The sequence below is a fragment of the Staurois parvus genome, unplaced genomic scaffold, assembly GCF_062004578.1.
Source record: "Staurois parvus isolate SC_StPar_1 unplaced genomic scaffold, SC_StPar_1.0 ptg000025l, whole genome shotgun sequence".
NCBI classification, from domain to species: domain Eukaryota; kingdom Metazoa; phylum Chordata; class Amphibia; order Anura; family Ranidae; genus Staurois; species Staurois parvus.
The window spans coordinates 23,744,921-23,772,294 of record NW_028317821.1 but is presented as its reverse complement, the minus strand read 5'-3'; the positions used below and the strand labels follow the sequence as shown (position 1 = coordinate 23,772,294).

Sequence of the window (27,374 nt, the reverse complement as noted above, 5' to 3'; positions counted from 1 at the left end):
TTTTGGGCCCCTCTATACAGTTAGGCAGTGAAAAAGCCTCACATTTGTAGTATCCCCTTTTTCAGGAGGAGTAGCAGAATGTGTTTTGGGGTGTAATTGTAAGTATGCCTATGTTGTGTGTGAGAAATAATTGTTGAATTTCTTATTTAATTTCTTCATTTTCAAAAAAAACGTGAAAGCAATTATAACTTCAAAAAACTCATCATGCATCTCAGTAAATACCTTTGACTGTTTAATCTCCAAAAATGGGTCATTTGAGGGGTATTTGTACTGTTCTCAAGAAATGAGATAGGTAGTCAGTACATCGTAATTGATTAGTTTTCAGACATATACAATATACCATACTTTGTAGACTGTAAAACTCAGGCTCAGTACAATTGTTTTGATTTTGTTTTTACCAAAGAAATATAGCAGAATACATTTGGTCCAAATTTATGCAGAACAATTATTTTTGTGCAAAGTTTTATAACAGCAACAAACAAAATAGATTAGTTTTGTTTTTTTATTTAAACATTGTTGGTCATTTCTCCTTTTACATAGTAAAAAGTAAAAAACCTGGCAGTGATTAAATATCACTAAAAGAAAGCTCTATCTGTCTCAAGAAATGATATAAATGTCAGTTGGGTAGAGTGTTGCATGACAAGCTTTTCTGAACAATATTGCATCTGCTGAATATATTTTCTCATGCCTACCAAATCCACTAATGTTACTGTGGGTTGTTATAAATCTAATTGCACCTCTGTGTTTTGAGCAAACAGTAGACCAGCACAGAAAAAATAAAACAATAGAAAATAATATAATAATTTAAAAAAGCACAACCTTCTAGTAAGGGGGAAATGAATAAACCTGACCTTTAGAAGGCTCTGCTTCTAGTCATTTTTAACCAGTCCAAGAGTTCAACTACCTTCTGGCAGGTTAAAAACATAAAAACAATATATTCATTTATCAAAGTTGTGCTATTTCTATACTTTTTGTTGCCGTAGGACCTTAACTTGCGAACATAGCATAAACTGAAATACTTAAAATAAGCATGAATTTTAGTTTAGGCCCAGTTACATCTACAGTATATGTTACAGTAATGCCCAGTAAAATGCATGTTTTATCATGCATTACAATTATAGAAACATGCAAAGCATCCTAATGCACCATTACAGTAGGGTGCATCACACTCATATCCTGAACATTGTGGTACACTATACTGAAAATGGGATCGTGGACATAAGGTTTCAGTTTTATGCAGGGCTTTTTTTCTCAGAGGAAAGGTGGTGGAACTCCCCCACCCAAACCTGGCCACGCCCCCATCAAACCCTAGGACCACCCCTTTAGAGAACAGGAATGCAAGTAAAATTTGGGAGGGGCTTCCGATGACATCATTTCCCGTACATACCATATAAGGGAAATGATGTCATCGGACCCCCGGCTGCCTCTTGCATGATCTGCATGAAACACATGCATAGATATAAAATGACTAATGTACTGACACCAGAAACACATGCATAGATATAAAATGACTAATGTACTGACACCAGAAACACATGCATAGATATAAAATGAATACCGTACTGACACCAGAAACACACGCATAGATATAAAATCAGTACCGTACTGACACCAGAAACACATGCATAGATATAAAATGACTAATGTACTGACACCAGAAACACATGCATAGATATAAAATCAGTACCGTACTGACACCAGAAACACACGCATAGATATAAAATCAGTACCGTACTGACACCAGAAACACATGCATAGATATAAAATCAGTACCGTACTGACACCAGAAACACACGCATAGATATAAAATCAGTACCGTACTGACACCAGGAACACATGCATAGATATAAAATCATGGCAGGCCGTTTGTAAACGTCCAGCATAGATATAAAATCAGTCTAGCATGCATGTGTACCCTGTCTGGTAGATGTGCCTGCTCCTACAGGCTCCCCTAGGGTTGCCACCTTTTCCTCCAAAAAATACCGTCCATCACTGAATTTATCTTTCCTGTTCCTCATGCACAGGAGGGGCGCTCTCGATCGGCGCCGCTGAGCGCTGAGCAATTGCGTTCTGAAATAGTTTAGGTGGGCTCAGGTGGGTGAGGATAGTTTAGGTGGGCTCAGATAGTTTAGGTGGGCACAGGTGGTTGGGATAGTTTAGGTGGGCACAGGCTGGGGAGAGAGTAAAAATTTAGAGCAATACATGATACTGCAGTCAGTGACAGGGAGCCGAGCGCAGCTTACCTACTCCAAGCTGTACGGCCCCTGCGTCCACGCTGTCACTGCCGTTGATGTCGCCGCGCCGCCCCCGATGTTTACACGCCGGCGGGGGGGGGCGGTGAAGCGTGCATAGTGTCCTCGCCCATCGTCCGCGCCCCCGATGTTTACACGCTGGCGGTAGAGGGGGGGGGGGGGTGAAGCGTGCATGTCCCCGCTCACCGGCTGTGAGCAGCGGCAGTGACAGGTGCCGGGCACGCGCAAGCATGACATAAACAAGCCGCGTCCGGCACCTGTCACTTTCGCTGCTCTGCATAGCTTGTCAGCTCTGCAGAGGCAGTCGGTGAGCGGGGACAAGAAGAAAAAGGTGGCGGAACGCAGTACCGCCGCGTTCCGGCAGAAAGAAAGCCCTGGTTTTATGTATACTATTCAAAAAATAGACAATTAATTTTTGTAAGCTTTCCTATTAAAACCAGACTCCGGACAAACAGCCAAATACACTGATAAAATACATATAAAGGAAGCTCTTTTACCTATGTAGCGCTACCTCCGCAGAGGGTGATAATGCTTGTCCCTAGTGGTTGTCCTAACCTTGCAAGCCTCCCAACACCTCCGACATTCTGGGTTCAGACATATTTCAACAGTATAGAATAATAATGCAAGAGACACAGTTCTTAAGTAAGTAGATTTGTTCAAAAGGGTAGGCTACAGGACTAATCGGTTTAGGATATACAACCCCAGTTAATGCATAAAAGCAGGACACTGGTAAAACAGAAATAATCAATTAGCAATGTTTAACGGGTTATACAGTCATGAGTTGTAAGCTTCAACTATTTAATTGCAACACTAGCAGAAAGAGGGGGAACAAAAAGGCTTGTTGACTTGTTGACTTATCATCTCCCTTCATGCTACCTGTGCCACAACAGGGCATGCAGAGAATTATGTATCTGTACACTCTGGCATAAATAGATATACATACCCTAAACTGAATAAAAATGGCCTTGGAAGTGGAAAGGTCCCTTTATCTAGAGATACCACTTGAGTCCTGCGGTTTAAAGATCCTATTATGGTGGTATCTTCTGTCTTCTGCTAGCAATGGTGGGGCTCATAAGCATTAGTAAATATTGGTAATTCAATGAAATTAAACAGATGAGCCATGGTACTGCACAAAGCAAAGGTCTCCTGGTAACTGAGGTGTAAATGTGTCTGTATGCACTCTCTAGAGCAGTGTTTGTCAACTCCAGTCCTCATGGACCCCCAACAGGTCATGTTTTCAGGATTTCCATTATTTTGCACAGGTGATTTGATCAGTTTCACTGCCTTAGTAATTACCACAGCTGTTTCATCTGAGGGAAATCCTGAAAACATGACCTGTTGGGGGTCCATGAGGACTGGAGTTGAGAAACACTGCTCTAGAGTGATGACAAAAAGAGGTTGTGCATCCACCCGCTCACCAAGTCTATGGATAGCATGGTCTCCTCAGAGTGAGAGTTCTTGCTCAGGCTCTTGGCTGTTTGCAGGGAAATTCAGAGCTACTGCCTGATGGCCTGTCAGCGCAGCTAGCAAAGATGTCTGTGTGAAGATCGGATAGTGACAGTTCCCATACAGAGAAGCTGATGTGATCCTTCTGTGAAGATCAGCATCACCACTGTGCTGAACTGAGGGGCAGAGTCCCGCAGCAGTAGGCAAGCAATCTGTCACTGGAGGAAAATGGCAGTCCCCCTGTGTTCAGCTCTGAATCCCATACCAAGAGAATAAGTCAGTTCACTGCTGTAGAATGTATCTGCTTTCCCATCATCCTTCTTGTCCCCCAGTTCTCTGGTAGTTGTAGTTCAATCAGCACTCAGGAGAACAGGATGGATTGGCTACGGGTCCCAAGATCCTCTGCTGTCAGAAAAACTGAATCTTCTCTGCTAACATCTGGTGATGTAGTAGTCCCACTACTGGGCACTGGGGGGAAAAACACTAACCATAGTATCATCTATAAATGCCCCTGAATGGCATAATGACATAGCCAGCACCTAGCTACACTTACAAAATAGTTTGTATTTCAGTTTATCCAGTCCTGAGATTTACACAGCTCTGTCACACAGCACATCCCTGTCTGGCAGGTGGGAAGCAATTATTTTCTTGCTGAAGTTAGGTAACATTAACAAATCTTGTCCTTATCCCAGCCTGTGAGTGGACAGTAAAGTGCAAATCAGCAGTTTACCTTTCCATCATTCTGCTCTATAGTCCTATTAACATGCTCCTGACTTAACTGGTTGGCTCCTTGTGCTGCTTTTCCCTCCCTCAGTTTGAGCTTTGATGTACAGGGACTGCAAGAGGCTGACACCAAGACAATTGAAGGAACTTACAATAGATTGCTTGTGTTCAAGAATGTATTTACGATTATAGAGCTAAAGTAATAAGTGTCTTTTAAATCTGCCTGGAGTTCTGCTTTAACCATCATGTATCTATAAATTCCATGCTACAGTAGCAACTACCTTATTTCGCATTCCATGATATTTCTAGCTGGTAGTACCAGAAGTGCTGAGCACAAAATGACTCCTTGGTATTTATAAATTTCATATGAGAACATTGCAGAGAAAGTACAGTCACCATTTGGATTCACAGCCTAATGACTCCATGACTCTGCAACTGGGCAGATTTCCAAATGTGTAACAAGAGCACTAGTTCAAAAGCAGTTGAAGTTGCTTAACTTCCTCCTATTCTGCTTAGTTTACTCTGTAACAGGGGCAGTGATTACATTAACTTCACTCAGCAAGTTACAGCATTGTGCTCTAATTCTGTGCACCTCATTATGGACTTTGATGGAAAACAACTTTTGAAGTGGACAAGCGGCATAACAAATTTCAAGCTACTTTTAATGAGAGAAAAGTACCATTAGAGACACAGTAGAAAACTAATGACAGTTCTGTTTCAGTGTCAGACTCTGTTCCCGTGTACTGAACTGAAGGTAAGTGTTACTCATCAGTTAAACAAATTTAGAATAGTATTACAATTGTTAGACCAAGAACAAAATATTATATTGCAGCAATATATATGCAAAATGTGTTGTCATCTAACAAAGTGTGTAAATTAAAAACATAAATTGCAGTAAAAAAATTACATTAGTAACTATTAGATACACACTAGTTAAAGTACTTTGCTCTGAATTTGTAAGGACATTCCTGCCAAAAAAATTAAATGGTTTAACATTTAATATGTACATAGTAAAGAGGCCTCGCTACCATATCTGTATATCTACAATATTTTAACAGAGCCTTTTAATATACTAAGAAAAGAGTGTCTTCTTGCTTAACGGCAGAAATGCTGGAGTTGTCTTGCAGTTCTGTTAGGACTCGTTCACACCACACATTGCATGTTATTGTGTGCATATTGTGTGCATGCTAGAGTGTGGTGTGAATGTGCGCTGAGTGTGCTGCAATGCTTTGTCAAAATGCATTGAAGTATTATTTGTTTTCTCTAAAAAAAATTATATGCAATTATTTTTTTATTCGTTTAATTTTTTAATTAAAATTACCAATTTTCCATATCAATTCATCCTGTTTTCCTCTAAATCCTAACAATGTAACTCTGTAATTCAAAATTACACATAGAGAAAATATATTCATATGAAAAGACAATATTAAGAAAAAAATAGGGAACAAGAATGAAAAAAAGGCGAGAGGGGGGCGAAATTCTTTGTGCTGCAATTTGTTGTGATGCATTAAAGAGCATCTGAACTTCAGCACTCACTAAGGCCATAGGATATGAAGCAAATTGCCTATTGTTGGGACTGCATCAGTCAATTCTGCCCAACACAGCCCATTGCTACTTGTGTAAACAAGACTGAATAGTGCCATCTTCCATTGTCTGAAATGGGTAGCACTCTGGCTTAGAGGTTGATTAACTTGATTAACAGTACAGTCTTGCATTTCTTAAGTCTTTGGTTCAATTTAGAGTGGATATTCTGGTAGAATAGATTCATGTGGCATTCACAGTTATTAATATTATCCTTATGATACTTTCAAATAGTGTGAAATGATATATGAGGAGCACTGAACAGCTTGTCATATCTGGAGGGATCTTGCTAAGGGAGATAAATACATTTTTCTGTAGTCTAGCTGCTATTTTTAAATTAAAGTGAACTTGTGCCCATAATATAAAACTAAAGTATTTACATATTCTGAACAAAATGGCTATACAAACAAACCCTCATTCACTTCTGTAGCTAAATCCATTGTGGATAAATCTGTCATCAAAATTCACAACAGAGGCACTCAAATCTTAGTTTTTACCTTTTACTTTCTTTTGCACCAGAATTTTCACAGCCTGCCAGCCCTCTAATGCAAACACACAGGATGTGTTTCTAAGCTGTAAGAAACTGACTTTAGAGTCTTTGTAGTGATCTTTGAGAATGAATTACTTCATATTACAATCAGCTAGAGAGGCCAAGCATGGCTTGTTTTTACTGTATTTTAAGAATTTGCAAATACTTTAATGTCCATTCTGAGAAAATGTGCGCAAGGTTTGCTATACTGTAAAACTAAATATATAAAAATTAAAGCAGTGGTGAAGGATACATATCTATAGGAAGAATGGGAGACAGCAGTAACAGGGACATAGTAATGTAAATGAATGGAGAGTATACATCGAGATCATAGTGATCGTAGACAGTGCTGCTGGGAAGTGGATGGCACATATGAATAAGAAACACAGCAGTAAGTAGACAGGTACTGTTAGACATTGGATAGCATATACAGATACGTGATAAGAGATAGCAGTGAAATTGGCATGGTACTATTAAATAGTGGATTGTACATATAAAAAAGAAAGTTATGACAGGCATTAGTGAAAGGGACATGAGGATACTAAACACTGAAGGGTACATCTAAGCAGTAAGGTATTAAGAGACGGCAGGGACAACAATATAATACAGTACTGAAAGAGACATAGAGGTTTATATACTTAAGGTAAATAGGCTGTTCACTTTGCAAGGGATGTTGTACTTGACAAGGAAATTTCCCCAAGAGCTTACTGAATAGGGTGGAATTTCACCTGGCTAGTTTTTGCTTGCATATAATTGGATGATGCAAGTCAGCAGAGCTTCTCCGCATTTACTAAGCTCTGGGGAAGATTCCCTTTCAAAGTGTAACTTCCCTTGAAAAGTGAGCAGCCTATTTTCCTTTAGAAAATCAACCCCATAGTGCTGTGACCAATGGGTGACACATATACATAGGAGGTTAAGTGAGACAGCAACAACAGGGACATAGTAAAGTACTGGAAGAGACAGTGCATCCATGAATGCTTCATATGAGAAGGAAGTAATGAGACACAGCAGTGCCTTTATGCAGTGGCTAGTGTATATGATGAAAAGTGATGAAATACAGCAGTGACAGGGGCATGTTGGTACAATAATTCCATGCATGAGAATAGAAGGTGACAAAAATCAGCAGAGAATGGTAAATATAAATAGAGAGGTAATAGTACCATAGTGACATGGTACCACTGAGCAGTGAATGTAATGAGATTCGGCAAATACATGAGAATGGATCTGTTGGGCTATGGGTGTTGTATACTGTATGTGCAGAAATGGATTTAATAAGGCAGAGATTGTGCTACTAAGTGGTGAATGTTTTATATATACAGAAGTGGTGTGGTGCCTAACTGATACCAGGGGCCGAGAGAATCTCCTATGTATGGATTATACTATGGCAGAAATGTCGACAGAACAAATTTTATTAAGACATTATGGGGGTCTGAAAAGTGCAAAATCGGGTGCAACTCTGCATAGAAACCAATCAGCTTCCAGGTTTTATTGCCAAAGCTGACCTAAACAAGCTGAGATTAGAAACTGATTGGTTGGAATGCACTGCTGCATCGGATACTGAGTGCTCCAGTTTTAGTAAATCAACCCCTGTGTATATCAATCACTAGGAGTAAGATTAGAGCCTTCATAAATATATAAAGTACAGACTTTTTAAAAAAAGTGTCCCTTTGTTCAAATACTATTTTAAAGGTTTATCATGTACTGCTTGTAAAACATTTAAAGTATATTGAGGCATTTAGACTAGCAACATGATAAATGTCACTGTGGATCAAACTTGTCCAACCAGTAAGGACAGCATTCTCTATAAGAAGAAAGGACTATTCTACAAAATAAAGAATGTGTAAGAATGGGACCATTTAACTCAAAGAAATGTGCGCTCACAATAACAAAAGCTTCTAGAACACAGAAAAGTTGTTCTGAGTATTACTACAATCGCACACTAAAAGTTACATTTACTGGCTAACTACTCGGGAAAGTATTGATTGTGTAAGCCTAAGGAGTGTGAGAATTTCATACAGAATAAATGATTACACAAAGAAAAACTCTAGGCAACATGTGAAAAAAAAAAACAGTGTGCTACTGATGCTATCCAGCAAGTCCATGTAATTGATCTTGTTCTGGGTCCTCTGTTACTGCAACAAAAATTCAGTGTATCATTGGGAAAGCAATCAAAAGCTTGTATTGTAGAAATGCCTCTATCTCTGGTTCCTGTTATCAGTAATCACATTCAAGCAAATAAGCACTGCTTGAAGAGGACATAAAATAGATAAAAGATTTAGCCAGTGTGGTCTGTAGCATCTCCTCTTCTCCACCACTTTATTGCTCCTCATGTTTGTGATGGTCATATTTTTAGCACATTACATATAGACTCTTCTTACTGAATTGCACTGCTACAAAATGGTCTTGCTTTACTTCTCGTTCTTACAGTGCAAGTCTCTAAAGTGTATCTAAATGCTGAAGGTTTTTTTTTTTCTTTAATGCATTCTCTTTATTAAAGTAAAAAAAAAAACTTCTGTGTTCAGCTTTCCCCTTCAGCCCCCCCCCCCCCCCCCATATGCTTACCTGGACCTGATCTTGATCCAGCTCTGTGCCAGCCTCATAGGCTCAGAGAGAGCAGCAGGAGTCATTGGTTCCCGCTGCTGTCAATCACAGCCAGTGACGAGAGAGCAGAGGGTGGGACCGATTTGCTCTATGTGTGTCTATGGACATATAGAGCTGGCCTGGGACTGAGCCCCCCATCCCTGAGTGCCCCATAGCAATCAACTTGCTATGATGGGCACTTAGTGGGTGAGAGGAGACAGGAGTGCTGATATGGGACCTGAGAAGAGGAGGATCAGGGCTGATCTGTGCAAAATGATTGCACAGAGTAGATAAGTATGACATAATGTATATATATATAGAGGGGCGGACTGACCACTCATGGGGCCCCCGGGCAATAGGGGATCATGGGGCCCCTGTGTCCTTGCCCAAACTCAAAAAAGCCTATGAAAAAGGTACCAGGGGCATCTCATGGGGCCCCCTACTGACCCCGGGCGGTCGGGCAGTGCCAGAGTTTCCAAATGGTCAGTCCGCCCCTGTATATATATATATATATATATATATATATACAATGACTTTAACTTTAGCTAAGACATTTAAAAACAATGTACTCCAATGTGGCTGATAACTTATATCACAGTGGTTTCTGAGTAGTATAATTGTGCTACACCCTGACCCTGTGGTTAAAGTACAACTCTTTATATTTATTAAAAATAAAAAAAGAAAATATGTAAGCATACTGTATGTTTTTTACATTTAGAGTCATATTTTAAAAAAATACTTTACTTGGACAGTGAAATGTGTCTTTATATTGCTCTTTTTTTGAAGCCCTAAGCTAACACTGTCAGCAAGACATGCCGGTAGAATACTGTTGCCTATTTGGTCGTTGATTGGTGACTCAGAGAGACTTTTTAGTGCTGAGACTTTCTGTACGTAAGAAATAAGTGTACTGAAAGGGAATGACATATAAAGGCATGGTCAGTACGCAGCACTACTCAGTAGAAAGCAAATATGTGTGTTGAACAAAAATGGTGACCTCTGTGTTCATATACAGTATATGTACATACTTAATTAAACAAAGGTATTAAAACAATAATATTCATTAACTGCTTCCCAACTGCCCTATAGCAGAAATACTGCTACAGGGCAGCACAGATGCACAAAATGATGTATATATACGTGATTTTGTATTTCAGGGTAGGGGGCACGCTCGTGCCCTACCCGCGCCGGCATTTGCGGCCGCAGCTGTCAATCAACGGGTTCCGGCCGGTAATTACTCATCAGCACCCTGTGAATTCTAAAGATTTCCGACAAGGAGGAGGACTGTTTTGTTTACTAACAGTTCTCCTCCCTGTCAGCTTGGGCACACTACTCTGGATGAGAACAGTGTGATTACAGTGAAGCACACAGACACCGCCCCTAGTAAAACACTCCCTGCACACAGTTAACCCTTTGATCGCCTCTCATGTTAACCTCTTCCTGCCTAGTGCCATTAGTACAGTGTCAGTGCTTATTTTTAGCACTGATCACTGTATTGGTGTCACTGGGGATGTCAGTGACACCAAGTCAGTTCCACCTAGTGTCAGAATGTCCGTCGCAGTCCCACATTCCTGCTATAATTCGCTGATTGCTGCCATTACTAGTAAAAATTAAAAATAATAAAAATCCCAGTATATATACTTTTGCTGGACTTTTAATTTGGGTACAGTGTTGCATGACTGCGCAATTGTCAGTCAAAGTAACACAGCGCAGTAAACCAAAAAATGGACTGGTCATGAAGTGGAGTACATTTTCAGGAGTGGTTATTATGATTAATTACTATAAGGTTCAGCTACAGCAATGATTTTTTTTTAGCTTTGTCCTGAAGAAAGGAAACATTTCTAGATTTTATTGCTCTTTTGGGATATATCATCTCCTGTCCCAGGGACAACCAAAACGAAGAAAAGAGTGGTCAGCACTGAGACAGGAAGACACTGGCAGTAACAATAGCCTGTGATAGTTCTAACCATGTTACGATATACAGGGTTTAACTTACCAAAGGTAGACTGTTCAATTTGCAAGAGAATTTTCCCTAGAGCTCAGTGAATGAGGTGAAGCTCTTCTGACTTCCATTATTCATTCAAGTTTAAGCAAATATGCTGTTTTTTTTGTAAATTTTCCTTGTACATGATTGGGGATTTTTAGCCAAGTGAAACTTCACTACATTTACTGGGCTCTGGGGAAAATTGCTTTGCAAAGTGAACAGCCTATTTGCCTTTTAGTAAATCAACCCCAAAGTGTTTTGGAACAGTTTGTTCCCAAAGCAGAGACTTCCCGTCATTTCCTGTTCCAACAAGAAGTGAATGGAAATCTTCTCAATAGGAACACAGACAGCATTCAAAATTCTGGTTGAGGTTCTATCCTTTCCCCACTCTTCAAAAACAAACAAAAGCAACTGTTGTTTGGAGAGGACCTGTAAAGTGTTTGTAACCCCTAACATTGAACATAGTTACTCTATTTTTATCTGTTTAACCGCCTCCCACCCGCCATATAAGGAAATGACAGGATCACGGTGGTTCTTTCGTTTTGGGAGGACGACATATGACGTCCTCCCACTCTAACTGCACCTGGGACACAGCGGATCACCAATCAACGGAAAGAGCCAATGACTTTGGCTCTGTCATGTGATCAGCTGTGTCCAATCACAGCTGATCGCATGTAAATAAGGAAATGCCGGTTATGCTGTTATGCTGACAGCTCGTGAGGAGAGGAGAGCCAGTAATCAGCATTCCTCAGAGGGGACATCTACAATTGATCATCAGGGCACTGATGATCAGTGCCCTGATGATCAGTGTAGCCCCATCAGTGTCACCTGTCAGTGTCCATCAATGCCACCTGTCAGTGTCCACCAGTGCACATCAATGTCACATATCAGTTCCTACCAGTGCACATCAATGCCACATCTGAGCTGCCTTTCAGTGCTAACTATCAGTGCCATTCAGTGCCACCTATGAGTGGGGCCAATCAGTGCCACCTATCAGTGTCAGTCTTTGCCGCCTATCAGTGCCAGTTAGTGCCGCTTATCAGTGCCACCTATCAGTGCCCATCAGTGCCACCTAACAGTTCCAGTCAGTGCCACCTAACAGTGCCTTTCAGTGCCACCTATCAATGCCAGTAAGTGCTGTCTATCAGTGCCGCCTATCAGTGCTGCCCCTCAGTGACACCTATCTGTGCCGCCTATCAGTGCCATATATGATTACTGCCTTTCAGTGCACATTAGTGATGTCTATCAATGCCCACCAGTGATACCTGTCAATGCCCATCAGTGCCACCTACCAGTGCTTCCTCATCAATGCATATCAGTGCCAATCAGTGTAGCCTATCATTCCCCGTCACTGCAGCCTCATTAGCGCACATCAGTGAAGGCGAAAAATTACTAATTTACAAAATTTTATAACATAAACTATGAAAAAACTTTTTTTTTAAATTTCCAGTTGTTTTTGGTTTGTTTAGCAAAAAAATAAAAAACACAGTGGTGATTAAATACTACCAAAATAAAGCTCTACCTGTCTAAAAAAATGATAACAATTTCATATGGGTACAGTGTTGCATGTCCGCGCAATTGTCATTCAAAGTGCGACAGTGCTGAAAGCTGAAAATTGTCCTGGGCAGGAAGGGGTGAAAGTGCCTGGTAGGCAAGTGGTTAAAAACCATTGAAAGCTTTTTATTATCTGTTCAGGAAGTGAAAAATAAAACTCTTTTGGTGTTCTCATGGAGTCCTCCTAGTTATTATCTTATACTACAGAACAATTAGCATGGGCGGGGTTAATTTAACAACAGACAACTTGTCAGGGCTAACACCAAGCAAATTTAGTATTCCACTAGAGGAATTTAGAAGGTGAGTGCTTTTCTGGCAGATCAACAGTATTTTCTTACTTGCAGCATCTTTTAAAATAAAAAACACAGGAAATATGCATGTATTTCAGAGGTTTAAAATATGTTTTTTTTTACTGTCCTTAAAGTGGTACTAAACCCACAACAGTAAAAGTCAGTATAACAGTCTGTTAATGCAGCAAAGCATGCTTATTATACTCACTATGGGACCTAAGGGGTTAATCCTCTGCATTGTGTAAAAAAGGCTATTTGATCCTGAATTTTCTGATTCTCCCCTTCTTCCAGTGTCTCTTATCTCCTGATAAGACATATCGTGTGGAGTCACTCATGCACATGCTCAGTTTGGTGTGTATTGCTAGAGAGGTTTTTTTTCTTGGGAGGGTGCATGTGATCAGCACAGGGCCAATCAGCACCGTCCAGACAGAGGTCAGAAGTCCTGTATACTCCTAGAGCAGAATGAAAACACTTCCCACAAGCTTTAACTTGTGCTCGACTGGACACTGATAGAAGCGACAAGACTGCTCTAACTGCTGATGAGAAAAGGTATTTAGCAGTTTATGTTTAGTAAAATAATTGCACTGCCATGTTCTGTGCACTTTGGGAGACCGGACAGAGTGAATGCAGGGTCCTGGGTTTAGTAACACTTTAACGTGTACTTAATAATCTTATTGCATTCTTATGTTGGTCCTACTTGGACCAATATACCTATGCATGTCTAATACCTGAGGGACTACTGTGGAAGTTGACAATCTCAGTGATTAAAAAAAAAACCCTTAGGGGGAGCTATACTATATGTACTCAACTAATCAAGTATTCAAAATACTTTATATATACATAAATGAATAATAACAAATATAACAAAAAACAGGTGATTCAAGTGATCATAAATTCAATGTATCCATAGTCCTTTCCACATGTAAATGTCTCCAATGGTCTTCTTATGTTCCACCTTAACCAGATGTGCGGAAAATAAACCACCAAACTGTGCTCAAGTGAATAAATCACTCACCAGACTTAAATGACCCCTTTAATTAAAAAGATGGTCATCATGCCCTTATTGGCTTTAAGATGCTCCACTGCTTGCACCAAGGTAGGAAATCTGTATCCTATTGGGGCTCCTCCACTTCACCATAGAAACAAAAGAAAGAGCTAATATTGTGCAATATGTTTATTAAAACCAATATTGACAGACAGGCTAAAATTACGTAGAGAATAAGAGAGCGCACCAGCCTAGTGCATTATCCTCAAGGCTTCACTTTATTGGCTCTGAGGAAGACACAAGGCTTCAGAACGCATCAGTGAGTTGGATCTTTGTATGTTCTACCATCAGTTGTTACTCTCTCTATGCTGGAACTTGCTGTTGCATTGTGATAATCTGAGGTACATCTGTTGGTTTGTGAGTATGATACTTACTATGTTTTTACCAATAAAGTGAAGCCTTGAGGAAAATGCACTAGGCTGGTGTTTCCTCTTCTTTTCTATATTTTTTTAGTGTCCATAGAAGTCCCCAGTATTGAGAGGGCAACAAGGAGAGGCTTATCCAGTAGATCCAGGAGTGAAATCTAGCCAATTATCATTATTTGGGGTTGCTTCCAAGTGCAGGAGACTGTGTGGATTTAATCACTTTGGATTAAAATTGCACTCACATTTGAAAGTGCCTTATCAACACAGTAAATTCCAGTTATAATATTGCCCAAGGGAAATCTGCTGCTCCACTCCTTCCCTGGAGCTGGCATGCTTTCCAATCACTGGATATACGGGACTGGAAGTGACATGACTGAATGTTACTCCTCGACGTACGTTTCATCAAATGATGTCATCAGGAAGCAATTATGGACATATTGAATTTATGATCACTTGAATGATCTGTTTTTCGTTATATGCGTTATTATGCATATGTATAGTATTTGGGACACTTGATTAATTGAGTAAATATAATATAACACCCCCTAATGGGGTTTTTTGTCACTGTACTAGAAACAATTGAGTACTGACATGATACTTTTTTTATTTGCACTAACATACAATTTTGAGGACAAGCTTTTGGGGTATGTCCCCTTCTTCAAGGTCCAGGCAATACTACTACACAAAGTTTTAGCAGAATGTTAGGAGAGATGTTGAAAGGGGGAAGAAAATAAATAAATAAATAAATAATCACCTCCTGTCACTGTACTGAGTGTAATTATCCTTTATTACATTTATAGGGAGGCAGCTTACAATTTATTAAATTTATTTATTCAGTTGGTTTAATTTTTTTTTTCCACTGTTCCACGGAGTTACGATTTAATACAATCTCAGTGATCGCTGAGATCTTACAGGTCCTGTGCATACTTATCACAGGGGGTTGGTTGCTTAGCACTGCCGCCATTCACAGAACACCTTTTATTTTTATTTCAGTGAATACAAGGAATTCTCTGGTTGGACAAGGTGAAGAGGAGGGGTGGTTATTTCCTTATCTTCTCTTCATCCAATTAGAAAACACCTTGTCTTCGTTAAAAAAATTAACATTGGCAGTGTCGCCCGATCAACCCCCTTTAATCAGTGGGAAGTGGGGCAGCTGCTCGGCACAATTCCTGTAAGTTCTCCACCTTCACTGTAGAATCATCAACTACTACAGTGATTTTCAACTTCCACAGTGGCCCCTCAGGTATGAATATAGATGCTTCCATTGGTTCAAGATGGACTAATATAATTATGCAATTAAGATCACACATGGAGTGCAGATCTAAGCATTTCACATTAAGATACATATCTAAAAAAATCACTTTAGAAAGGTGAAGTTATCCTTTAAATAATGCTATTGAAACCTATTTGCATCTATACTGACCATTTAACATAAATTCATAGCAGATTGTGAAAAAGTCCAACCCTTATCTGCTACATATTGGGTAACCTTGCTTGGTAATGCAAACATGAGGAATGAATATGTGACTAAATGAGCCTGTCAAGCCCAGACAAACTACAATGTTCAGAAGTGGTCTGATAAAGCAGGCATAATGTGGACAGTAATTGTAATAAATCTACCAAACGGATGGATCATACAAAATGGATAAAATTAATAAAAAATAAAACAAGTACCAAATAAGAATTAAAAGATGAAAATGGTTGAAAATAATTATTGGTGAATGACAATATGAATGATATACACCAATAGTATGAAAAGGTTTGCATATGATAGCCCAGAGTGCTAAACATAGCTAAAACTAGGAGCTGCAGCTAGAAGACCAGAGAGGGCACTCACTTTTATCCCCAACCAGTGGCCAAGGTTGGTGGTTCTCTGCCTGCCCTTCAGACACTTCTGGGTCTTATGTCACATTTATGCTATACTCCACACATGCATACTTTTGTGAGTACATTTCTATTTTTAATAAATTGTCATTTATTTTTAATATCACACTGTGGGGTTGCACTGTTTCTTTTGTTTTCTTCCAGTGATTCAAACATGATGACCTTTTTGTTACCACATCTGCTCCTCTTCATATCACAGTGTAGCGCACCCCCCTAAAGGGTCGCTGGTGAATTTGGTCCTAATTTCCCTTAGAGCACACACAGCCAGGCACATAGCATTCTCTGCATTCTTCCATGGATCAGTCTAGGGGTTTAGGATTTTATTGGTAACAATGAGCTTCATAGGGAATGGAGTATGGGATACCCTATAAACTGCAACTGAATAATTTGAGGACACCTAAATTGCTGGCCATACTTTACAAACTGCACTTCTGCCAACTAAATGTCCCAGGGTTTCTAATGCTGCTGGTGACTTGTACTCCCTCAGGAGTTAAAAGCTACACAATGGAATTGACTAAATAAAACGGGAGAGTGCAAAATCTGGTGCAGCTTTGCATAGAAACTAATCAGCTTCCAGGTTTTTTTATTTGTCAAAGCTTAATTGAACAAGCTAAAGTTAGAAGCTGATTCTCCAGTTTTAGTAAATCAACCCCACTGTCACTTTCCTTTAGCATTGAGGGTCATCTACTCACTTAACCACAGGATCACCAGTTGCCTTCTGCCAATATCCACCAGGCTCTTTCTAGTGAGGGAGATGTAGACTCACACTACCATAGGACAGTTGGACTCTTACCTTAACTTCTTTCTGGCTCTCTCCAGTAAGCTACCTCCTGACCCAACTGGATCCCTGGACATAGTTCTGAAAATAGCCCCCAGCTAAGCCTAGCTGGAACCTTGGTGGTCTCTTAAGAATCATGAACCAGGGGCAAAGCCCATGTACAAGGGTATTCTCCTGTAGGACTGGACCCAGGAACACTGCACCTTTCTGCCTAGGCCACAGACTATTTATGAGCTCTCACCACCTTCTGGGCACACCTAGCTAGAGTCCCATAAATATTCAGGCTGCCCACTATGTCCTTGTTTCTAGAAGATGGCAAAAGTAACAGAGCAGCACCCTGGGAAACATTGAGCAGCCCTAACCAATCAATCCCCCACTTCTCTGATTAACGGGGAGCAAAGCTAAATTTTCCTAGCAGCCTATTCTATACTAAGAGGATGCTACATCAGCTGAAAAGTTTTCAAGCAAGAAAAAAAGAGCTTTGCTCTCACAATGCAATACAAGCATCCCTTATAGCTGTGCTGCCAATCAATAATCAACATTACTGAAAAGGTGAGCACAGACAAATTTGTTCAGGTTATCAGGTTTTTGGACTATATATTGAATTCTTTTTTAGTGGGAGAAGCAGGTAAAACTCATAATTGGCTCTATTTAGGGATTTCAACAGCTGCTCACTTTTTATACAATATTCTGCTTTTCCATTATAGCAGAGATCTTGAAGACAGATCAGTTTTTTTCCCTTTGACCTGTTAAAATGTATTTCAAAATAAAACTCTGGGATTATATTTTCAAAGGCAAGCAATATGCATTAGAGCACTGGAGAATCAGTTTCTTTTTAAAATGTTACAGCTGGCCTGTGAACTTCTTGTTCTTTAAATAAAGACACCTTCTCAAGAAACAATTTCTGGGTAAAAAAGGGAATAACTGATTCTCTTTATCACGGTGTCAGGGAAAAATGACATCAGTGGTTTGTGATGCCTGTTTAAAATGTAACACTGCTAAAGTGATAGCTAGTAAGGAAATGATATGCCTTTCATACAGAGCTGAACATGCTTAGTGATCTTGGCAACAAAGGGATAGGCATTATGAAAGTATGAGGAAGTACAATAATAAATGGAGTAAAGTAAATAAACTTCAATTCCTTCGCAGACTTTTCTCCAAAGTTAAAATACACAAAATAAAAATGATTTATTCATAGTTTTCATTAGATAGCGCCAAGCAGTTTGAAAAATTGGTTCCTGCCTTAAGCAAATTTATTCAGTTTCTTTTCTTCTATGGATCTAATATTTTCCTACGCAGTAAATTGATTTAATGAAAAGGCAAAGTGTCTAACACTATAAAAGGACTCTCAATGCATTAACATATTGTTAAAAACTCCAGACGTTTATATTCCAGTTTAAGTTAAAGTGGAACTATGGGCAAAATCAAAAATTACATGTATGATACAGTCAGTCAATAGCATTAGCTCTGTTTTTCTGAGCTCCCCATAAAATAATTTTATTATTTGTTGATTCTGACAGTAAGTCTATTATATTCCAACCCTTTTTGACAGGTTAAAAGAGCAGTTAGAATGTTAAGACAAACCATTACACTGGCAGGGGGCTTTACATAGTCAGGTTTGATTTGTTTAGTTAAAACCTTTATCCTTAAAGGGAAAAAAAACTGTCACTGTTTAAACATGTAAAAACTGGAGTCAGGCATCCACCTGCGATTCAGATATGCGAAAGCCCATTTAAGCCTTGGTTCACACTGTGCGGACTGGTTGCGGAACTCATCCACTAGCAGCTAAATTGTGCTGCTCTTACAAAATGCGCGGTGCTGCCATTCATTCTGAATAGCACCCCCTCGCACCTCAGCTCGCAGCACATTTCCATGTACTGGAGACGCAGTTCAAAAAGACTGTATGATTTCTCTGCAGTTGCATCTTTAAAACGGTGCAGGCACCTTTTTTTGCATAAAATGCAGGCACGGCAGCCCATTCAAATGAATAGGCTGCCTTGTCCGTGCAAATTTGGGCCATACAGCCTGCACAAGTGTGAACTAAGTGTAAATCTAACACTACTCTCTACAATTTAATATTTTTTTGTATTGGGGTTTATAAATGCATGCAATAAATGGATTTACAAAAGATATATATAAGGATAAATGCTAATATTACTATTATTATTATTACTACGAGTTTATATAGCGCCAAAGGGTTTGCTCAGCGCTGTACAATAGGGGGGACAATACATGGCACAGTACAACAACAACAAACAACGTACGAGGGGTAAGAGGGCCCTACTCTTACGAGCTTACAATCTAATACATTGAGGTCAATTGTGACACACAAAAAATTTGGAGCTGATTATAAAAACAAGTGGGAGTCAGATCATATAAGGTCAAACAAGTCAGAAACAAATGGAATTCATGCTGTATCTGGTCAGTAATTCTAGACACAGCATCCGTAAATTAAATATTAGTTAAAAACCCAGAAATTCTTCTTACATTGTATTATTTGCTATTGTCAAAAGTGCCTCAAGATTTGCATACTTTTTACATAGAGAACAAAGCTCCAAATGTTTATGTGAGCTTTATTTGTGGATAGCTGTAGTGAAAGTAGGCATTGATCACATGCCACATTTTTAAACTATTGCCTGTAAGCCCTGGTTCACACTAATGCGGTGCAAAATTTGCAGCATTTTCAGTGCGAATTCTGCACCGCATAAAAATCGCACTCCATTCATGCAAACTGCTGGGGGTGTGTATGTTAAGTTAACAACACCCCGAAAGCGGTCCGCTTAACGTGGTGCGATGTGAAGAATTGGATCGCAGAAGTGTGAATACCTATGCGATCTGATTCTAGTGTGGACCCAAAAAAGGGTCCTGCACGTTTTTGGAGCTGGTGCGGTACGAATAGAGCCATACAAAATGTATGGGCTCACTTATACTGGCTGCCAAAAGAATGGGAATGCACACAAAGTATGGCCAGCATGACTTAAAATTATGTCACACCAAACCGCATGGTACTGTGCACTATGCAGTTTGATGGCAGCAACAGATGGAATAATTCTTAATGGCACCCGTGCAAATCTAACACAGGAAACATGTTCCAATAGTGTGTGGAAAAATGCTTACTAAAATGCACTTTTTTTGCATCACAAATGGTGTGAACAGGCCCTTACCAATACAATTCTGTATATCTAGCAGAACTGTCTACTGTTTCTTGAAAGGGGCCTTTAAAATAGCATTGGCCCCCTTTCCATGAAACATCAGGCCACGCTGAAGGAGTACTAGATTCTAGTGTGGACCGAAAAAGGGTCCTGCACGTTTTTGTAGTGGGTGCGGTACGAATAGAGCCATACAAAATGTATGGGCTCACTTATATTGGCTGCCAAAGGAATGGGAATGCACAAAATGTATGGCCAGCATGACTTTTAAAATTATGTCACACCAAACCGCATGGTACTGTGCACTATGCAGTTTGATGGCAGCAACAGATGAAATAATTGTTTATGGCACCCATGCAAATCTAACACAGGAAACATGTTCCAATAGTGTGTGGCAAAAAGCTTACTAAAATGCACTTTTTTTGCATCACAAATGGTGTGAACAGGCCCTTACCAATACAATTCTGTATATCTAGCAGAACTGTCTACTGTTTCTTGAAAGGGGCCTTTAAAATAGCATTGGCCCCCTTTCCATGAAACATCAGGCCACGCTGAAGGAGTACTAGATTTTTCCATACCTCTGAAATCGATAGATGTATAGGAAAGTAAGATTTAAGTTCAGTGCTGTTTTTTTAGGGGATAAGAAATAATTTGTCACAGGACAGTGTAAAACGTGACATCATTTAAAAATAAAAGTTATATAAGTATGGAAATGTCTTGTAACAAAGACAAGATGCAGAAATACTAACATCTGGATATTTCCTCCAATTTATCTCTGGTTATTTTCCGAAAGAGATTTGTTCCACTAACTGAGCCAAATTTCTGAAAATTGTAATTTCACTGCCTGGACAAGAATATGTGACAGATTCTGGGATTATTACAACCCATCTGCCCAAAAGGGTGTTTTCATTGTCACATCACTAACCCAGAAGCAGCAGATGAACCAAAAATTGGCACTACAAGGGATCATACATCTGTGTACATTACAGATAAGCTGTAAGCTGACAGGCTTTTTGTATTAGTTATCCAGCCCTCTGGAAATGGAGATGCCCATACTCTTCTGTAAAAGAGTGTCCATTCATATCCAAATGACAAATGGCAGTTCTACGGGATAATGAAAGGTTTGGTGCTTTAATAAAATGTGCCTTTTTCAAAAATGTATCAGTCTCAAGAAAGATCCATTGCAAATGCCTAAATTATTTATACTAATGGTATTGATGCTCACTTGGTATTGCTTCTATTTATTACTGTAATAATGCCCAAAAGTATCTATTACTATATATTACATAGTATACTACCCATAAGCTACACTTGACAAATGGAAACATACTACATTTTTAAATATATAAAAGATCAAAAAGTGCAGCACCACTGAAATATGTATGCATAAACAGAAATGTGATACAGAATAGTTTCAAAAATTATAAACACAATATGAAAAAAAACAGTCCACAAAATAAAGTTTGATTGCGAAATCTTGAAAATTTCAGTCCACCACAGGGGCGGACTGACAACTCATGGGGCCCCCGGGCAATAGGGGATCATGGGGCCCCTGTGTCCTTGCCCAAACTCAAAAAAGCCTATTAAAAAGGTACCAGGGGCATCTCATGGGGCCCCCTACTGACCCCAGGCCGTCGGGCAGTGCCCGAGTTTCCAAATGGTCAGTCCGCACCTGGTCCACCACCGTAACTATAGTGATACTTCTTCCTATAAAGAATTTAGGTACCTCTCGGTAGAGTCAGGCTAGGACAAAATAAGGCTCACCAGGAGAGAATGAATCTCCAATAGTGTAGTATTTATTAAAATATATGAATAAAAAAGCTAAAAAAAACAATGTAAACTGGCTTATTTAAGCATAAGCTGTTGTAATGGCAGCCATCGGTTCCAGTGAGTTTTGAATTCACAGGGAGATGGTGGTGGACCTCTTCTTAGAAAGAAGTATCACTATAGTTGTGGTGGTGGACTGATCTTTTCACGATTTCTCAATTGAATTTTACTTTGTGGACTGTATTTTTCATATTGTGTTTATAGTTTTTGAAACTCTTCTGTCTCACATTTCTCTTTATGCATAAATATTTCAGTGGCGCTGCACTTTTGATCTTTAATGCATTGAAATATGCTTGTTATACTGCCTATTAGTGAGAGCTGTGTTTGTATCATTTGATACAGAATGGATATACACTATATTGCCAAACGTATTGGGACACCCCTCTAAATCATTGGATTCAGGTGTTTCAATCACCTTTGTAGCCACAGGTGTATAAAATCACCTATCACCGTGATAGGTTGCCACCTGTGCAAAAAGTCCATCTGTGAAATGTCCTTGCTACTAAATATTCCATGGTCAACTGTTAGTGGTGTTATAACAAAGTGGAAGCAACAGGGAACAGCAGCAACTCAGCCACAAAGTGGTAGTCCATGTAAAATGACAGAGCCTGGTCAGCACATGCTGAAGCACACAGTGCACAGAAGTCAACAACTGTCTACAGAGTCAATAGCTAAGGAAATCCAAACTTCATGTGGCCCTCAAATTAGCACAACAACAGTGCATAGAGAGCTTCATGGAATGTGTTTCCATGGCCGAGCAGCTGCATCCAAGCCTTACATCACCAAGTGCAATGCAAAGCATCAGATGCAGTGGTGTAAAGCACACCATCACTGGACTCTAGAGCAGAGGAGACGTGTTCTCTGGAGTAACAAATCACGCTTCTCTGTCTGGTAGTGCGATGGACGTGTCTGGGTTTGGCGGTTGCCAGGAGAACAGTATTTGCCTGACTGCATTGTGTCAAGTGTAAACTTTGGTGGAGGGGGGATTATGGTGTGTAGTTGCTTTTCAGGGGATGGGATTGTGCTTGGCCCCTTAGTTCCAGTGAAGGAAACTCTTAAGGCGTCAGTATACCAAGATATTTTGGACACTTTTATGCTCCCAACTTTGTGGGAAGAGTTTGGGGATGGTCCCTTCCTGTTCCATCATGATTGCGCACAAGTGCACAAAAAAAGGTCCATAAAGACATGGATGAGTGAGTTTGGGATGGAGCAACTTGACTGGACTGCACAGAGTCCAGACCTCAACTCGATAGAACACCTTTGGGATGAATTAAAGTGGAGACTGCGAGCCAGGCTTTCTTGTCCAACATCAGTACCTGACCTCACAAATGCGCTTCTGGAAGAACGATCAAACATTCCCATAGGTACAGTTCTAAACCTTGTAGACAGCCTTCCTAGAAGAGTTGAAGCTGTTATAGCTGCAAGGGGTGGGCCAACTCAATATTGAACCCTACGGACTAAGACTGGGATGTCGTTAAAGTTCATATGCGTGTAAAGGCAGGCATCCCAATACTTTTGGCAATATAGTGTATTTTTTAATTTTGTTTGATTTGTAAATATATGCTTATAAGGCAGATGGCCTAAATGCAGTAGTTAAGTCTTACTATACCTGCAATGTGCATGTCCTTTCATATATATGGAAACCTTAAAGTATATTTCCACCTTTGCAGTCAACTTTGAGAAACCTTCATTATTATTCTTTTTATTAAACAGGATTTATATAGTGCCAACAGTTTGCACAGCACTTTACAATATAAAGGGGGACAGTGCAATTACAATACAGTTCAATACAGTAGGAAATAGGAAGGCTCTGCTCATGAAGCTTACAATTTAAAGGAAGGGGGAGGTAGGACAAAAGGTGATAGCTGCAAGGGATGATCTGATGAAGGTGACTTAAGTACAGTTCTTAGGTGGAGGTAGGGTAGGCTTCACTGAGCAAGTGAGTTTTCAAAGATCACCTAAAGGCAGACAGGGTGGGGGCTGACCGGACATACTAGAGTAGGAAGTTCCAGAGGATGGGAGAGATTCTGGAGAAGTCCTGGACGCAAGCATGGGAGGAGTTGACAAGGGAGCTAGAGCGCAAGATCTCAAGGGAGGAGCAGAGAGGATGATTTGGACAATATCTGCACATGAGGTTGTAGATGTAGCTAGGGGCAATGTTATGTATGGCTTTGTACGTTGTGGAAGTATTTTGAATTTTATAAGTGTGGCTAGTGGAAGCAAGTGAAGGGATTGGCAGAGAGGGGCAGAAGTCGCTGATCGGTTGGTAAGGTGTATAAGTCTAGCAGCAGCATTCATAATAGACTGAAGGGGGGATAGCATGTGTAAAGGTAGGCCAGTGAGGAGGGAGTTGCAGTAAGCAAGGCGGGATATAACCAAAGTGTGGATAAGTTGTTTTGTGGTTTCATTAGTCAGGAAGGGATGAATTCTGGAAATGTTGCAAAGGTTGAAGTGGCAGGATTTAGCTAGTGATTGGATGAGGGGACCGAAGGAGAGGTCAGAGTCTAGGATTACATCTAGCACCCTGGCATGCGGGGAGGGACCAATGGTTGTGCTGTTGATCTTAATGGTAAAGTCATGAATGGGGGGTCAGGGAGGAGAAAATATTACAAGCGTGGTTTTAGAAAGATTGAGTTTGAGGAAGTGGTGTGACATCCATACTGATATGTTGATCAGTAGATTTGGGATGCTTGAGGAGATCGAGGGGGTGAGCTGGGGAGTGGAGAGATACATCTGGGTGTCATCAGCATAGAGGTGGTATTGGAAGCCATGGGAGGCTATCAACTGGTCCAAGGAGTAGGTGTAGAGAGAGAAAAGGACGGGCCCAAGGATGGAGCCTTGGGGTACCCCAACAGAAAGAGGAAGAGGATCCGAAGAGCTGGTGTTGCATGTGATGCTGAAAGTGCACTGTGAAAGGTAAGAGGAGAACCAGGAAAGAGCAGAGTTGACTGTGTCAAAGGCAGCGGAAAGGTCAAAGAGTATGCGTATGTAGTAATGGCCATTGGTTTTAGCAGTAAGTAGGTCGTTAGTGAGTTTTAGTAGAGCAGTTTCAGTGGAATGTTGTGGGCAGAAGCCAGACTGTAGGGGGCAGATTTACTAAAATTGGACAATTGGATAAGCTTAATTGAACAGGCTGAACTTAGTGGCTGATTGGCTACCAGGCACAACTGCACCAGATTCAGGGGGCTCCAGTTTCAGTAAATCAACCCCTATATGTTTGTTATATATCCACATTAACATATCATACCTAAAAATAATTATAAAAAGGCATATTTCTTACATTTCTAATTATTGCTTTGGAGAAAGTTTATAACTAGGACTCTGTTGGCAGCTTGAAAATGTTCATAATAACTTGCAAGTTGAAATCTGGGGACAGATTGAGGGACAGGTTATTTTATGTGTTTTAACATGCAATTTATCACCCAAGCCCTAAGACCATTAACACTTTGTTACAACTGATTAAACATCATATAGAAGGGGAAAGCTAAATACATTTTTTTCAGCAAATGAAACGGAAATGTTTTTTAAATAATTGAAATGATATTAAAAGCAATTTTAAAAAATAACAAATATATTATACTTGCCTGTTTTGAGCAATGGTTTTGTACAGAGCAGCCCTGATCCTCCTCTTCCCTCCTGGTTTTTCCCTCCTCCCACTTGCCAAGTGCCTCCAGAGCAAGCAGCTTGCTGTGGGGGCACCCAAGCAGGCTCACTCCTGAGCTGTTGCTGTGTGTGTTCATTTACACACAGAGCCGCGGCTCAATGCTGTCCTCTCTCTCTCATCATTGGCTCATTGGCTGTGACTGACAGCCAGTGGCTCCCACTACCTCAGCCAACGAGGAGGGATTGTCCTTGGAGAGCCGAGACTCTAGTGCACATCGCTGGATCGCAATGGGGCTCAGATAAGTATTAGGGGGACTGGGGGGCTGCTGCACACAGAAGGTTTTGAATACCTGAATACATGTATAAAATGCATGAAGGTAAAAAAAGTGAACCTTTACAACCGCTTTAAAGAGTTACACTATGTGAATGGGGACATATAACAAGTATAAAGTAGGTGCTATCCCGATTTGGCTGCAAAAGCCAAAACACAATTTAAGTTTAAAGGCTTCATGATCCTATTTGCCCTTTCATTGTGTCACAGAATTAGTGTCCCCCACCCCCCAGTTCCTGCTTGCCACCCCCCCACCCCAGCATCTTCTCGCTCTGCTGCCACCGGGAGTCTGCCATCCTGCTCCTCTGGCTGAGTGCCAGCAAGTATGCCCCCTTGCTGTGCCTGCATGTGGATTCAACACATGCAGGCTCCCCTCCTGTCACCCCCCTCCCTGTCTCCACAGGCACAGCACAATCCCACTCTCCTGCGCTCTGTACCCGCCAGAGACAAAGGCCGTGCTCCCTGTGTGAGAGTTGAGGGGGCAGGGCCCATTGCCATGGTAACCCGACACCAAGTCTCAAGTTACCATGGCAATGAAAACGTGCACGGCTCCATATATAATGCTGGTCTGGTGGTTCCTGTGTGCTTCCCGGCTTGGTGTGAGCAAGGTCTGAGCTGCGGCCAGACCCCACACTGGCCTCCCTCTCTCAGTAGCCTCCTCCTCTTCAATCCTGTTATAGATCTCTCTGCCTGTGTGGATTTTAACCCTCTGCATCCCGTGGATGGAATTAACCCTGCTGTGCCCGGATCTGCCTGTACGGACTTTAACCCTCGTTGCCCTTTTCTGCTAGCTAGTGACTGAGTTAACCCCACTGTACCTGGATTTCTGTGCTGTGCGTGGACTTAACCCTCTGTGCCCTGCTCTGCATCCAGTGATTGGACTAACCCCCTCTGTTCCCAGATTTCTGCCTGGTGTGTACTTAGCCCAATTCTGCCCGAAAACCCTTGCCCACGGACTCCAAACCCTGCGGTGGCTTGCTGCTCTGGCCTATTGAACCTGGTGGACTATCTGCCTCCCCTGCTATCCTATATTGCCACCATGAAGAACCCTATGGTATCGCTGTGTCTTGTTTTGTTCTGTGGACTAGCTGTTCAATTGTGTGCACCCCGAACCCCCCCCCCCCCCAATAAATGCCTGAACGTCAGGTTCCATGCAATCTGTCTCTGTGTGCTCTCTCACTGTGCTCCTAGTTTGTTACACATTGCTTTAATTTTGGCTGGATTTGCAACAAATGATTGTCTACTGGTTTTGCTGTAGAAAAAGGTATTTTTTATCAGATTGCTATATTCATCACGTTCATTGGTTCAAAGTTTAAAAGTTTCTTTAGAGTTTCAAACAAGACAAACCTTGGCACTGGTAGCTTATAAAACATTTCAGGTGACTTATTTTTCTCACACCCAAAACATGTCTGTAGTTGCCAAATTTAAATGTACTGTATACTGTATTTGTTCTGAG

The 27,374-nt window shown here is 40.6% G+C and overlaps 1 protein-coding gene across 1 annotated transcript in view; it reads left to right on the top strand.

Moving 5' to 3' along the window:
- The first annotated feature begins 4,957 nt into the window (after window positions 1-4,957).
- The window catches only part of RASSF9 (Ras association domain family member 9), a 44,232-nt gene continuing 21,815 nt past the window's right edge, over window positions 4,958-27,374 (top strand). The window contains exon 1 of the mRNA XM_089652383.1: window positions 4,958-5,175. The gene's annotated coding sequence lies outside the window, so the exon portion shown is untranslated. The remainder of the gene's footprint in view (window positions 5,176-27,374) is intronic.